Source organism: Eretmochelys imbricata, chromosome 11 (assembly GCF_965152235.1).
Source record: "Eretmochelys imbricata isolate rEreImb1 chromosome 11, rEreImb1.hap1, whole genome shotgun sequence".
NCBI classification, from domain to species: Eukaryota; Metazoa; Chordata; order Testudines; family Cheloniidae; genus Eretmochelys; species Eretmochelys imbricata.
The window spans coordinates 45,786,240-45,802,267 of NC_135582.1; the positions used below are offsets into that span (position 1 = coordinate 45,786,240).

Genomic DNA, 16,028 nt, shown 5'->3' on the forward strand with positions numbered 1-16,028 from the left:
CCCTTGTTAAATTTCTGCCATCAAACTTAATTGATTTTTGGGGTGATTTCCTGGGCTCTCAGGAAACTGCTAAATCATCATTACCAGAGACTTAACCCTGAGATCATAAAAATATTTCTGAAGAGCAATTTGTTTGTTTGGAATGTCCCAAATTGCATCAAATAGGAGGGATTTTCAAAATAATTTCACTGGGGAGGATACCCCTGAGGTTCCACCATAATCTTGAGAACCACTTCCCTCATTTCCGTTATACAAGTTGAATATAGTGCTTTACTCACTATAGGGGGTCAGTGCATAGCTGCCAATATTTAGATAAGATTATTCGTGGCATAATTTCCGGTATAAACTGGGGGACCTAAAGGTTTTAATGCAATGCTCTTATGTATCATTTTACACCCATGAGTCAATCATCCAGGCCTCCTCTGAGACTGGTCGGTAGGTGTTGTTTCATTTTACGGTTGGGGATCCCAAAGTAGAGAGATCAAATGACTTGACTGAAGCTGCAGAGGGCATTTGTGAGAGCCAATTAGAACGTAGGAGTCTGCTGCTCTCCATCATCTGGTTAGTTTATTAGACCTTACTGCCTCTTGTGCTATTGAGACCAGAGATGACTGCTGAGCAGAGGAGAAAACACACCTATAAGCAGCCATCCAGCCCCTTGTGGGGGACAGAGGTGACCCTAATATCATCAGCAGTAGCCTAGGCAGTGTAGGTGTCAGAGCTACATGAATAAACTGCTATCATCGGAGGAGGGGGAAAACCACACTGAGAAACTTTCAACTCCATTGATCAGTTGACATCAGTCTGACTGCCAGTTTGCATTTACAAGAATAGTTTTCCATGGAAAACGGTTAGTTACTTAATTTTTTAAAATACAAGATGAGATTAGCCTTGACATTTCTAGGTTCCAAATATTAGCGGAGACTGAAAGGCCAGGCCTGCATTTAGGATTAGTCATATTATGGCTTACTAAACACAAGCACATAGAGAGGACATGATACAAGACACAAAGACAAAAGCCCAGAGGAAGAGTTGCATGAAAAGACGCAGATTATAGGATATATAAAAGCACAGTTTTGTATATTACTTTCCCAGAAAAATTTAAAATTAAAACTGTTCAACTTAAGCTCATAATACATTTCTTAAACATATACATATTTTTTATCTTTATACTTAGTGCTGGTTTGGTACCTTCCCATCACAGCCAAGCAGGAATCAGTTAAACTACAGAGAAACTCTTAAAAGTAGCTTTAAAAATGTAATTTATATCACAAGACCCGCAGCTGTCCTCAGTGACACTGGGCACGGTGTTTCAGAACCTATTTCAGCAAATCACTTAAGCGCAAACTTAAGTCCATCCCTCATCACTGAAGCAGTTAAGCACATGCTTAAATTCTTTCATGTGTATAAGTCCCATTGAAAGCAATGAGATTTTTGTCTAAAGTTAATCCTATGTTTAAAATGCTTTGCTGTACACGGATGGACTACTAAATCACATCCTCAGGCCTTACATAAGGCCTGCACTGAAGTCCATAGCTATTTTGGCTATTTTTGGCTATTTTTGCAGGATATGGCCCAATACTCCCAAACCAGTAAAATACAACAGGCTGATAGATATTAGCTTAACTTAAATGAAAAAAGGAGCATATGCCTCAAACTCAGAGAAATGCAGTGTATTTAGTGGATATTTTCTTCCCAGGTAAGCAGTGCTGGTTGCCATCGCCTGAGTTTCAGTTTCTAACAGATGTGCATCTGGAGCCAGATTTTCAAGTGCTCAGCACCCACAATTGGAGCCAAATTTTTCGAGAGTCCAGTTCTCAATTAGACACCTATGTAAGGAGAAGAGTTTCAAAAGCGCTCAACTCCCATTGGCCAGATTTTCAAGAAAAATCAGCACCCAATGTGCTGAGCTAATTTGAAAATCTGGCCATTTATTTAGATCCCTAAATGGACGCTGAGCTCTTTTGAAAGCCCAATTGCGGGTGCAGAGTTATTTTCAAAATTTGGCCCTTGCAATTTATGTATACAACCACCAGGGTTTTGTTCTACCATCATTCTGTGTGTGGACACTAAAGGGGTGCTGAGCACAGGATTGAACCCTTCATTGACAAAGTGTATGTATGAGCATAACTCACAAACCTAAAAGTGTATATAAAATATGAACAGGCACTTGATACTAGAGAGCATAGACAATAGTTGGCGTATTTCCCAGAAATGCAGGGCAGTAAATCTTTGAATTTAAGATCACTGAGATAAAGGGAAAAGAAGTGTTGTTAAATATTTGGTTATATACTTCAAAATAGCCATAAAAACTATTTTAGAATTACACAACACAAGCAAACCATATTTAACATTCAAATTGACCAAAAGTCAGAGGGCCAGGTTTATGAGAGGGGTACTCTAAACATTTTTGAATTGATAAAATATTACCAAAGGAAGTGGTTTTAAATCATTCACCATCTACTTCAGAATTTTAATACAGCTGTAGTAATCATTCACATCTGCAGAAAGCCAATACATGGAAATAACATCACAAATGAATATTTATAACGTATACTCCTCCCCGCCCCCTGAAATAGACAAATAATAATAGGGAAAGTTAGTAGAGGTGCTAACAATCTGAAATGAAACATCTATTGGCTATTCATGGACTCAGGCTACATAAGAATAGTCTATCACTTGTGTTGTCTGTATGAAGAGTCCAGATGCTATGAGGTGTAGTGCGGGTTCTGAAAGGTGCTGTGCTTTCGACTCCTGTTAAAGAGAAGTCTTCAGTATGCTGTAGGCTCAGGCCTTTAAAAACATGTGATAAGTGATAAAAACAGCATGAAATGTTTAAAAACAATAATATTTATAGAACTACATGCTATAATCTTCACCCAAAACAGTGGCTATATTTCTATTGTGTTTTATCCATAGAAAATAGCTGATGCCTTGTGTTTATGCACCCTCGATGCATGTAGTATTTTATTTTCTAAATGTGTTTGTGTAAATGTAGTGCTGGCAAAATGTGCCAATCCTGGAAACTCAAGTCTTCTGTTTCTCTAAAGAGAAGGTATAGGACAAGCATCAGTAATGCAAGCTTCTCCACACTGCCCTGAAGAGACTGACGGCCTTCTAGGCGTGAGTGGACAGTTCAGTCTCCGTGCCCATTCAATCCCTAGCTTCTCTGCTCAGACTGTCTATGACAGTGGCCACCTGTGAGGATATTTTTTTGTCATCCATCCCTGTGAACACGAGGCTGAAAACACAAAACCATTTCACACAGGCCACCAATCACCATCAGATGATGACAGTTTTCCATCGCTGGATTTAACAGATGACTGAAATGAAAGATTCCGTATCCCATTGCCAATCACCTCAGCCAACAAGTAGTAAATCCTGTGCCTCAAATGCTAACTGACATACTGCTTTAGCCAGGATTTAAAATATTCCCTAGATTTGTCATTTTCATTATTCTTAATAAGGAACAAAGCTATAACAAACTGACTGCGAACTTCCAGGAAACTAGCAAGAGGTTATTAGCATGTTGTCAGGCAAGGTTCTGTCAACTATTTAAATTTTGGAAAGGTTCCCAATTCAAATAATCACTCCACCCAGAGAGAGTGTGTGTTGTATATACACACACGCCCTACGCCCATCCCCATTTCGATTAATGTTTCCTTCCATCTTTCTAAATACTTAGAGAACATGTTTAAAATCCTGATTGAACAGTTAAAGTAATGTTTTAATTCCCATATCCAGTAGAATAAGATAGACGAGTGTTTGTCTACCCAATAGAGTAGGATCTGGCTTTTTTGGCTTCTAGAATCATTAAATTACATTTCTTCAAATGGGTTTTAGTTAACTATATATTGTTTTCAATCCCTCGGAGTCACATCACCATTAACTACCACTTTTAGAAATACCTTCTGAGTATTCATCTGTGCAAAGCAGATAAACACAAATCATATTCACATGCAGAATATATACAGAAGATTATTTTATTTGTATTTATAGCATATATTTAATATTAAATAAGAAACTGGTCACTTGCACACTGTTTAAGAGCCTAGATGATTTCATAATGTATAAAATGTCCATATATTTAGAAGTGTTTCATCCTAGATACTACAGGAATCATTGTATAAAATCTAGACATAAGGTGAGATGTGGCTGTAAAGTGACAGCCCCGTTGTAAGGCTGCCCTGCTGGCATTCCTGGAGGCATAATTCTTATATCTGGTCCAAGCCCACTGAAATCAATGAATTTGGACAGGGGATAAATCAATACAGCATTTAGTTCAACACCTCCAGGAGCACTCAAGTACCTCAGGCGAGAGTGACCTCTGCTACACCCCTAAGATTTAGAAGAATGCAGCATATGCTCCCTCCACCCCCACGACAGCCCAATTCCACCAGCTGGAGCTGAAGGCTGTGACTCTGCCCAGGCCCTTTCTTTTCCCAGACCGTGTTGGAAAGGCTAGAGCTGCTGCTCATCCTAGTGGCTACAGGCAGCACAAGACCCACTGAGAATATAAGAGCTGTAACTCAGCCTAGCCCCTGTGTGGTGCCGAAATAATTGGGTAGGTCCTTCTGTGCCCTTTTCTGTACTTACCCCTATGCGGGACTAGTTACAATCTACCCCATACTACTGGACAGTATATGACTGTGCTCTTTTCCTAAGTACAGAGGATATTTTTGTCTGTTATATTCTTGTCTACAATTAAGGATTAAATCTCCTTTTTTCTTAAGCCCCAGGAGCAGCTCTAACTGAATCCTGCTTTTATTTTGAAATAAGACATGAGAAAAAACTAATTAAGTATCGCTTTGGGCTCAGTAGTTCAAATGCTGTTGTCTCTTACCTCCATTGTTTCAGTCTTGGCTTTGAAGTTGCTTTCATCTATGTATGAATGTTTGGCTTATATTTAGCGTCAGAATTGGATTCTAGAATCGGAGGCGTATTTAGCTAATTAGAACTATTTCTGTTTGGATTTGCATATCATACACTCATAGTAAATAGAGATGAAAAAGATCTAGGCAGGTCAACTTATCCATTCCCTGCCCATGCAGGTTTATTTGAAATGACTTACAATTTGCAGCTTCTGCTTCACTCCTGGGAAGGGCTATTGCACACGCCAATAGATTTGACTGGTCCAGGTGAGTTTTGTCATTGACTTCAGTAGTGCCACAGATTTCACCCTAAGGCTTTTTTCCCCTGACGTTCAGCCTGCATTCGCTGCACTCAGACTTACATGTCCTGGGTTCACCCTATACAACTGAGTTTGCACAATTTGGCCTCACTCACGCACTGAGGACGTGCACTCAGAGGAGCCGTCCATGCAGAACAGAACTCTTCTCCCTGTGGTGCAGGAGGGAGGAGTGCTCCTCCTCCCACTCTCCTATGCTTTGTAAAGAGCTGTTTTGATTAGGGCACCAGAGAGCCGGTTGTCTTCCCAAAGGTCACTGGGGCATCGGCCCAGATGCTATTAGAACGCAGGATCACACTTAGTCCTTGGAGCCCCCTTTTGTGAAATGTGGGTGTCCCGGAGCCTTCTTTGGATTCTGTGTTTTTTGTTAGAAAGTGGGACATTTTTGTAAAAAGTTGAAATGTCACATTTTCTAAAAAAAACCCAGCTCATTAAAGGAAAAGAACACAGAGACACCAAGAATGCATGGTGAGGGGTACAAAATTAGCAAAGGGAAGAAAAGACAGCTGAGAAGAGCGGGAAAGTGAAATCTTAAGACCACCTCATTAGGAGACTCAGCTAAGCAGAGTAATTACCTGAGCTAGGTGAAGGCCTTCTTGGAGAAAATGAGAGAGAAGCCATGTTCAGATGTCTAAGGCCCTACTGATAAAAACAAAACACTGATGGATAACACTTCATTCTGGAAAGCCAGCTCCATAATTAGTTTTGTGCACTTAATAGTTGGATGCAGGACAATTCGGGGGATCTTAAATACCAAGTTACAAGCAGGAGGTGAGGGGACGAATCTCAGTTCATACTGAGAGATACATTTCTACCATGTCTTGGAAATTTTGTGATTAATCTCTCAACTGAGTAAATATACATCTTATCTCAAGTCATCACAAACAAAAATGTGACCACAATAGAGGTGACATGATCTCCTGCATTTAATATGACATATTAAAGTAGAATTGTTTTTAATTTTATGATGCTGTACATACTCACTTTACAATTAAATGTACGTCTTGCAAGTTACAGGCTAAAAGACTAAAGTAACAGCTATTGTATACTCAGCAATAGTTACAGTGTTGGATGTTAAAATTGATTTGATTGAAGGAATTCTGCTCAGTTATTTTTTACTCTAAAAAAAGAAAAAGCCATTAAAAGATCTTTATCATCATCCTAGACAGTCACATAGAGAAGGATAGAAGACTGATTTAGCACATCAGTGGAAAGGTGGCACTCCTTACAGTTCAGAATCTCTCTCTACTAACTATTGGATACATTGCTCCAAAACTTGATTTGTCATCCGAAGTCATGACCTGGCCCAAAGGTAGTCAACAAGAGTAGTTCATAAGAGGCAATTTGCACAACTTACAATAAAAAAAAAAATCTATAAAACAAATCCATGAAAATGTTGGTAAAAATAAAATAGAAATCCAGTATGAAATGTACCTTGCTGTTGAAATGCTTTAGCAAAGTTAGGAAAGTGAAAAAGCTCAACTTCATATTTCAGTGTCGAAGTATACAGAATTAATACATAATGCATATATAGGACAGGTGTTACCCTGATATTTGGCTAGTTGGGTGTTATATCTATATGCATGTCTTCTACCTAGTTATCTATGTAGGGTTTGTTAACTCTTTTTAGTCTTTGATACCATAGAGACTAACAAACTTATTTGAGCATAAGCTTTCGTGAGTTACAGCTTCATCGGATGCATGCAGTGGAAAATACAGTGGGGAGATTTTATATACACAGAGAACATGAAACAATAGGTGTTACCACACACACTGTAACGAGAAGCATCAGGTAAGGTGAGCTATTACCAGCTACTACTTACCTGATCACTCTCATTACAGTGTGTATGGTAACACCCATTGTTTCATGTTCTCTGTGTATATAAAATCTCCTCACTGTATTTTCCTCTGCATGCATCCGATGAAGAGAGCTGTAGCTCATGAAAGCTTACGCTCAAATAAATGTGTTAACTCTCTAAGGTGCCACAAGTACTCCTTTTCTTTTTGTGGATACAGACTAACACAGCTGCTGCTCTGAAACTAGTCTTTGATAGTTATAGATAATTCTATAATGAATTTGAATATGAAATTTAGCTCTGGTGTAAATGAGTAAAACTCTCATTACTTTACTTCAGTGGGCCTGCCTCTGTTTATACCAGGGTTGAATTTAGCATCCTGAGTCCAATTCCAAATGGACTGTAACAATATTACTGGGTACTAACAAAAGTTAAAGAAATGGATAACAGATACATTAGATATGGATGAGCCATTGCAAATGCTTTTCTAACCTCTAATCTTAATACATTACAATGTGTACAAGTTGAGGGGCTACTTCACAAACCTTAATAGAGCTCACTATTAACCTAACAAGAAGGTAAACTGCCCCTTTTAAGATGGGTAAACTGAGGCAAATGAGTATATGAAAGAGTAAGTGACTTTGCTACAGTCCAACAGCAAGTCAACGTCAAAACTGGAGGTAGAAACCAGGAGTCCTTCCATATAAGACTCCTTTTCTAGACACTAGAGAATCTGACATTTTGAAAAACATTTACCAATCCCCTCTCCTAAAAATGGCTATACATTTTCAGAACTTCCTCTACCTACATCCTGGTTGATGAGAGAGGATAATGGAGAGACTATTCTTGAAAAGTTTGGGTATTTATGGTCAGGAATGCAAAAAACCTGCTTTTTTCCTTACTTATTGGTTTCCTTTTCTTCCTATGCAAAAACGAGTGAAACTCCCCCCCCCACAGGATTGCTAATTCAACTTGTCTGTCTGTAAAATGTTAAAGAACATGCCAGCAACATTGCAGGGAAAAAGGAAAGAGAAAGACAAAGAGAAATAAAATAAAATGGTTAATACGCAATTAAATCAGTGCATAGATATCTCAACTTAGTTACTCCACAAATGGAGTGAACTTCCTTTGAACAGATTAATGTGTTTGAGAATAATGGAACTGATATACATGTATAGATATAAACACTTAAAGTTCATAGACTTCAGTTGTGATAAGTGCTTCCCTGTGCCACAATGTGACTGCTGAAGAAATGACTTTTATAAATATGTATAATTTTTGATTACTCGGAAGAGCCTTAATGAATTTGTTGCTAAGCCATTTCCCATAATATCCCTGAATTCTCATACAAGTTGAGTTACAAGGCACTGACGTGATTTTCAAGTGTTGATTGTGGGTCAAATTCAGACCTGACATAAAGCAGGCAGGACTCCTTTGAAGCCAACAGAGTCATGTCCAGTTATACCAAGTCTGAATTTGGCCCTGTAATTGCAACAGTACCATACCTGTCCATGAAAATAACTGGGCTGCAGTAAGTGGCCTTTGGAGTGTGCAGTGGTGAGAGAGAGAGAGAGAGAGGCCCACAGTGTTTAACCACATTTTTTTATTCTTATTGTATAAATACTCTTCCGCTGTAGTGTGGGGGGAACAGGGATGTTAATTAAATTCATTACAACTGTATAGGGTCCAAGGATGTTCCCTGGCATGTATATGCATGTAATTAAATTGGCATAATTCCAGACAGACTTCGGGCAGTTCTACACTTAAAATGCTGCAGCAGCGCAGCTGCACTGCTCTAGTGCTTCGTAAAGACGCTACTATGTCTACGGGAGAGCCCCTCCTGTAGGCGAAGCCCTCCTGCCGAGACAGCGCTGTCTACGCTGGCAGACGGTGTCTTTACAGCGCTCAGGGTGTGGATTTCTCACACCCCTGAGCGACATAGTTCTACCCATGTAAGTTTATCGTTTAGACCTGGCCACGGTGAAAGTGTTCATCAAAGAGTAAAAATGTTTACCCCTGAAATTAGAAATTTGGATTTCACGTTTTCGATATTTGGCACATCTGAACTAAAACTGAAACCGACACTTATTTTGTATCTGTTAGTTACAGCACATTTCTTCCTCCCGTACGTTATAGAATATGGCAACGGAAGATGTTGAAAAGAAGCCAGTTAGTTATTATTTATTATGTATATTACGATAGCATCTAGGAGCCTTAGTCATGGACCAGGCCCCATGCTGCTAGGCACTGTACAAACACACAACTAAAAGATGACCCCCTGCCCCAAACATCTTACAAGCTAAGTATAAGACAAGAGATGGACACAGTTGGATGGGGGAGTTCAAGAAAATAGCGAGACAGTACTGGTCAGCATGACAGGCAGTGGTCTCAGCACACCAGTAGCCTAACCGTTGTCAAGTTGTTTTCTAGGCATCATAGAAAAGGAAAGTTTTAAGGAGAGATGTGAAGACCAAGGAAGTGGCTTTGCGGATTTTTTATGTGGAATTCCTCTCATGCATGAGGGGCAGCATGGGAGAAGGCACAAAGGTGACTGCAAATTTAGCAAGCAGGGGATGGAGGCTGGCATCATAGGCCAACGGGAGGCAGGAATCCCCATCTTGATAGCAAATGATAGAGATGATAGGTAGAGAGTGGAGACAGGTCACAAAGGGCTCTGAAGTTGAAGACAAGTAGCTTATGTTTGGTGCTATAAGGAAGGGGGAAGCCAGTGCAGGGATGCAAAAAGAGGGATGACACGGTCAAAGTGACAGGCTAGGAAAATTATTTTTCCCAGCAGCAGTCTTAATGACTATGGGGACAAGACTGCACCTGTCAAGGCCAGAGGAAAGGGTCTTGCAGTAATTGAGATGTAAGGTGAGAGCCTGGATGAGAGTTTTAGTGGAGAGGTTGGATAGGAAAGGGTGCATCTTAGAGATGTTAAGCAGAAAAAATCTGCAATATTTAGACACAGCCTAGAGAAAGGGCTGAGCTGAAGGAGATGCCCAGAGGGCACTGGCTGACATGCAGGATGGTGGAGCTGTCACAATAATTGAGAAAGGAGTGATGGGGGTTGGAAGGCTTGCGGGGGGGGGGGGGGGGGGACGGACAGGGGGGTGTAGGTTGGGAGTTCTGTTTTAGCCATGTTTTGATTGAGATGGTGGCCAGACATTCACAAGGAGAAGGAAGAGAGACAGTTCAAGATTTTAGTTCAAATAGGAGGAGACAGGTCTGGAGCAGAGATGTAGATCTGTGAGTTTTCAGCAAAAAGACGGTAGTTGAATTATTTTTGTGGATGAGATGACCCAGAGATAAGGTGTAGAGGGAGAAATTAAGGGGACCAAGGACAGAGCCCTGTCCAAGAACTCTGTGGAAACTTGAAAGCTTGTCTCTCTCACCAACAGAAGTTAGTCCAATAAAAGATATTACCTCACCCACCTTGTCTCCATAATGAATTAGGCAGGAGTAAGAAAGCAATTAAGTCATTAATAGTTACATTCTTTACTGCATTCATAAGCATCCTTCTTACATCTCAATATCATTCAAAAACAAACCAAAAAAGGAACAAAAAAAGCAGAACTACATTACTCTTCTTGGCACTCAGTAAGACAAGAGTTAGCCAGTTTTGATAAGGGATTCTGAAATAATTACTTTCTGCTCTCTCTCTATTTTCTGAATGTTGAGCAACTAGTGGATGTAGTCAGCATACCTACAACCTAACCAGTTGTACAGTGTAGTGAGGAGTGAGAGAGAGGCCTGTAGGGTTCTGCACTGGAAAAATAACATTGCAAACCTGTATGCAAATCAGCACGATGTAATGTTTCCTAACATCTTGGCTACCTTTCATGTTTCTAAATATTTTTCTTCAACATACTACTCTGAAACAAACAAGCAGCCAGATTTTACTTAATTAAAAGGTTATTTTTGTCTGCATAGTCTAAGGACAACAATTTTGCTTTAAAAAAAAGTAGCAAATAGAAGCTAGAAAATGTACAGTATTTAATCTCAAAGATCTCTGTAGAGTGAAATAAACTAAATACTTATTTTAGAGATGATGTTGCTACAAGAGAGAATATTTGGACATCTCTGAAAAATTGGGAGTGCTCTGTGACTAGACTGATTATTTGATTAACCACACCACGACTCCTAAAGTTGCTGAGATGAACTCTCATTTCCAGAAGCGTTATCTGTTTGGATCCGGTACAGCGACAATGTTGACACTTGTTAATTTCTATGACATTTTATTTCTGATTCTGCATTCCAAGTCCTTGGGCTACTTTCTTATAAAGAATTTGGCTTGTTTTCAGGATTTCAAATTATTTTTAACTAATCAAAATATACGTATGCACTCAAATATTTATGTTCAAAAGTTTGGGTGAGTTTTGTACTAATGAAAATGGACTGGCTAGAGTCAATGTACAAATAGCCACACGCAGCTCTGCTACTGCACAATCTTGACCCATTATATTTTAACCCTGGGCTTCTCCTGAGCAGCGTGCCTATTGTGCTAAGTGTAGTAGTGGTTTTCTGAGGCGCGTGAGTAGAACTAGGATGCAGCAGACCTAGGATGTAACAATACCATTCTATTATTCTGTTTGTTGAAGGCAGGCTACAGGCCGCAGTGTCCCATCACACCTTTCCCTCTCCATCACCAAATCAATACAATGCCTGTTTCAGACTTACTTAGCACAATCTGCAAGCTTCTGTGAGACTATAAACTTTTCCTAGTTACTAGTATCAAAAGGATTATTTGCTGAAGACTGAATCTCTGACAAAAAGCTTGTTACTGTTGTAGTTATAAGGATTTATTTTCAATGGAATCTAATCTCAGACTTCATCTATCACATGCAAATTTACATGCAGAAGGCCAGATTCTCAGCTGGTGTAAACTGACATTGCTCTGTTGACTTCTATGGAGCAATGTCAGTTCACACCAGAAAAGAAACCAGTTCACTTACTAAAACAAACACAAAAACAACAAGCCAATTCAAGAGCTTAATGCACAACCATAGGTCTCTGGCTTTCCAGTGGCATACCTCATCCAGAGCAAAATAGGTTTGGAAGACTTTCAATGGAAATTAACACACATTAAGCCAGATTCATGTCCCTACTCTGACAACACTTCAAAGCTGCAGAAAATATGGTGGATCTGCCCAAAGGAGGGAATACCACAGCCAGCCATTGGTATAAGGAGCATTCCTGGTGTAAAGTCTGAAGGTCAGGGGTGTCTGTGTTCTCAGGATCCTTTGCTGGTGTGGGTAGCTGAGTAGAACTTAAAAACTACCTTTGTCTCTCACCTTCCTCAACTGTACTGATGTATACTGGCTGCAGCTGAAAATCTAGGCCAGGCTTGGGAAATTATAATATAGATTGGACAAGCTGGAAATACTGTACACAGTATTGTAGAATTTTTCATTGCAGTATGCGGCTCACATCTGGGCAAAAGTAAATGTATTGGTTTGTTTAATCTATCTTCCGCTGACATCAGATATTTATTATTTTGCAAATATTTTATATTCCTCTTGCAAATTTGGTCATATGCATTTTATAGGTATTGGAGGGGAAATTTTTTGCAGTATTGCATGTGTCTGTTCAAGCATACAGTGTTGTAAGAATGTTTAGAAAAAATATTAAAAGAATACAGCAAACTTTTTGTATTATATCCAAGTATCTTTCACTTCTGTTTAAAGATGCTTTGGTTCTTCTGCTAAACAATAAAAATAATGTTATCTGCATCTTTGAATCTGAAACATTTGACTGGAAAACATGTTTTACTTGCATTTTGGGCAAAACTAATCCTAAAATTCTAATCCGTGGCTACTAAAATGACTGGAAACTTATTTAGACACCCATGGGGTTTTTTATTAAATGTATGAAAGATGATGAATTGGCATTTTGCATGCAAGTATATTCACATGGGGCTGTATCTGAGCTCCTTACGCAGTACTTGCTCAGGCAAAACCGCCACTGAAGTCAACTGTGAAACACTCATCTTCATTTCAGTTAAATGACACATGTAATTGTGTATTCTCATTGACTTCAGGGGCAGTTTTGCCTGAGTACTGTAAGTACTGAGTAAGGACATCAGGATTTGACCCCACAAACTGCATTTCAAATAAGCTGATGGGCAGCAAATATATTTTCTTTATCTGGAAATAATGAGCAACTTTATTGCTTGTATTTACAGCTTTAAGGCTATAAGGAACAGAATACATTTCACACTCACAAATACTATAAAGTAGTTTTACAAGCAGTTGCAGAATTAAAACTGGAGTGATAATAAAAAGCTTTGCATTTGATCTGTTTGCGTGTCAGCAATCTAAACTTTACTTTTTTTATGGTCTCCACAGATTCCATATACAGCTGTAAATGGCCCCACTTCCTAAACCAACTTTCCACTCCCAGCAACTACTAACCCATTTATATCTGTGGGTTCGTTTCAGATGTTTTAAAGTGATGAAATGTGGTAATAAAAATGAACCTTGGCTGAAACAAAAGAAAACATGGTGTATGTGCGTGGGGGGTGGCATTTGGAGAGCAGTTGCTGCGCTGACTTTGCGCAACTATAGGATCCCTCTTTGCTAGGAGAATACTTCTGTTGGCAGCTAAGTCACGTTTACAGCCAAAAGTGTGCCAGCAGCGTGGCACAAAGCACCCACGCAGCACCTGGGCCATTTGAAATTTGGAGACTAAATCCAATTTTTGAAGTGTGAAAGAGAGGAATTGTAAAGCTGTTTCAAGCGCACATCTCAGCACAGCCTTCACTGTGGCAGAACTAATATTGGCCACGGGCAAAATTCTGCTCAGCTTAGACTCCAGGCTATGGGAGGTCTTAGCACTCTGGCATCTCTATTACTTACACTCCGGTGATGTGATGAAACTAACTGCCTTGGCACCGAGGAAAGGAGTACTTGTGGCACCTTAGAGACTAACCTTGGCACCGAGGGTGTAACCTTACTTCTCTTGCTTCTACTAAATTCCCCCCCTCAACCTTGCCCAGACTGTCCCTATTAGGTACAGATGAAGTTACTCTTCTTCCAGGATTATTTTAGAAGACCAGTATTAGAAGCGCTAGTCCTATTCTAACGGAAAGGCCCAAACCCTTCATTTCAAATGGCCAATTACAGCCCTGCTAGGAGCAGAGACAAGTCCCATTGACTTGAATTTCTTAAATTTTAAAACTTGTCTTGCTTACATAGGGGATTAAATTGATTCTGCCCAAACAGGAGCAAATGATATCCTCATTCATCATAGAGAATTTTTAAGAAGAAACATCCTGCATGAATTCTCTTCCTTTTGGGATCTTCCACAAGATCTTAGCCCATAAATTTCACCTTTCGTGTTATGTCTAGATCACCATTCTTCCCAGACATTTATCCTTTTACTTATCCACTATCCTCTTTTCTACCCTCTTTCTTCTTATACACCTCTTTTCCCCATTTCTATTTTCCATACTGCTTTCTTATTTAAATATTCAAGCACTGTCATAAACATACACCCTCCCCCCCACAGCAATAATAAACCGACACTAGTGTGGTATACAGACACCATGACTATTTTATTAATTAACATTATTTCTCATGACTATAATATACTTTACCATTTCAATAAATTGTAAGTACATTTTTTGGATTGTTTTCAATCAGTTTTTGTTATTCTTACTCAGTATATTTGCCTACAATAAAGTTGAGAAAATGGAATTTCTGGCAAACCCGCAGAGAGAGGATATTTAACACACACACCCACACCACAATGGACAAGAAAAGCTGTGTTGGCAGGCAACCCAACAAAGCTGTTGACAGATTCTATATATAAATAGTTTCTTTGAAAATGCCTACCAAATTCATAAAATGAAAAGGAGTACTTGTGGCACCTTAGAGACTAACAAATTTATTTGAGCATAAGCTTTCGTGAAGTCTTTTCAAAGTCTCTCCCTATGGGAGCAAAGTCTGTGCTGTACATGCCATTGATAATATCTTTTACTGTACACCATGAACACTGACATTGCTATTATGACCATGCACACCCATGCATAGCATTGATGCAACTATTAATCCACTGTATTCCATAAAATAGCACTTTAGAGCCAACTGCAAGTCTGTTCTGCAGTAGCTGGGGAAAGAACGACGCACACACCTCCCATTTTGGTTAGGGCAGTCCCAGCTGAAGAAAGCATCTTCTTCAGTGAGACTAATCATGTGCTTAAAGTTAAAGAAGTGCTTAAGGGCTGTTCCAGATTGTGGCCCAGCACTGTACCCAGACAGTTTCTCTTACAGTAAGGGATATATTATTTCCTGATTTTAAGACAAAAATACTTTATTTTTCAAATAGCAGACATGAGACCAGAGGCAGCAGTGTGAGGCATGAAAATTTCAGGCTTTTCATCTTCCCACTGTTAAGAAGTCTATGTGTGTTGTTCTACCCGGAAATCATCTCAGTCTCCCCATGTGGTGCCCCTACTTTTCTTTGTCTTTTTCCTCTCAAATTACATTCCCCCTCTTTCACGTTGTGGATGCTGCCAACGTTGTCAGCAAAGGCCAATGGTCAAGGAAGCAGGACATCAGTGGGACTATTCATACATCCAGTTAAACACAAGGTTAAGTGCTTTGCTGGATAAGGTCCTAGGAGCCTTAACATTCAACCTGTGCTACAGAGAATTTCCTGCTCCATGGGGTGAATCTCACAGAGTAATGACAGGTTTCAGAGTAGCAGCCATGTTAGTCTGTATTCGCAAAAAGAAAAGGAGTACTTGTGGCACCTTAGAGACTAACCGATTTATTTGAGCATAAGCTCACAGAGTAATGAGTTCCTATTTTACAGGATCACACAACCCCACTTCCTGCAGGACAGGTGGAGTTTAAGACTTCAGGCCTGCAGAGATTTATTCTGCATGCAGCAGAACAATATCTGAGCACAGCAGCAGGTCTCAAGAAAAGTCACTGTCATTTGCCCAGAGGATCTACGTGGCTTCGGCTATCACTCTTCTATTGGATTCACCACTTTCATGATACTACTTTGAATGGTCACTTAGAATATGTGCAAAAAGA

At 39.6% G+C, this 16,028-nt stretch overlaps 1 protein-coding gene across 2 annotated transcripts in view; it reads right to left on the reverse strand.

Moving 5' to 3' along the window:
• ZNF385B (zinc finger protein 385B) overlaps nt 1-16,028 on the reverse strand; it is a 247,102-nt gene that overhangs the window by 4,086 nt on the left and 226,988 nt on the right. The window lies entirely within an intron of this gene.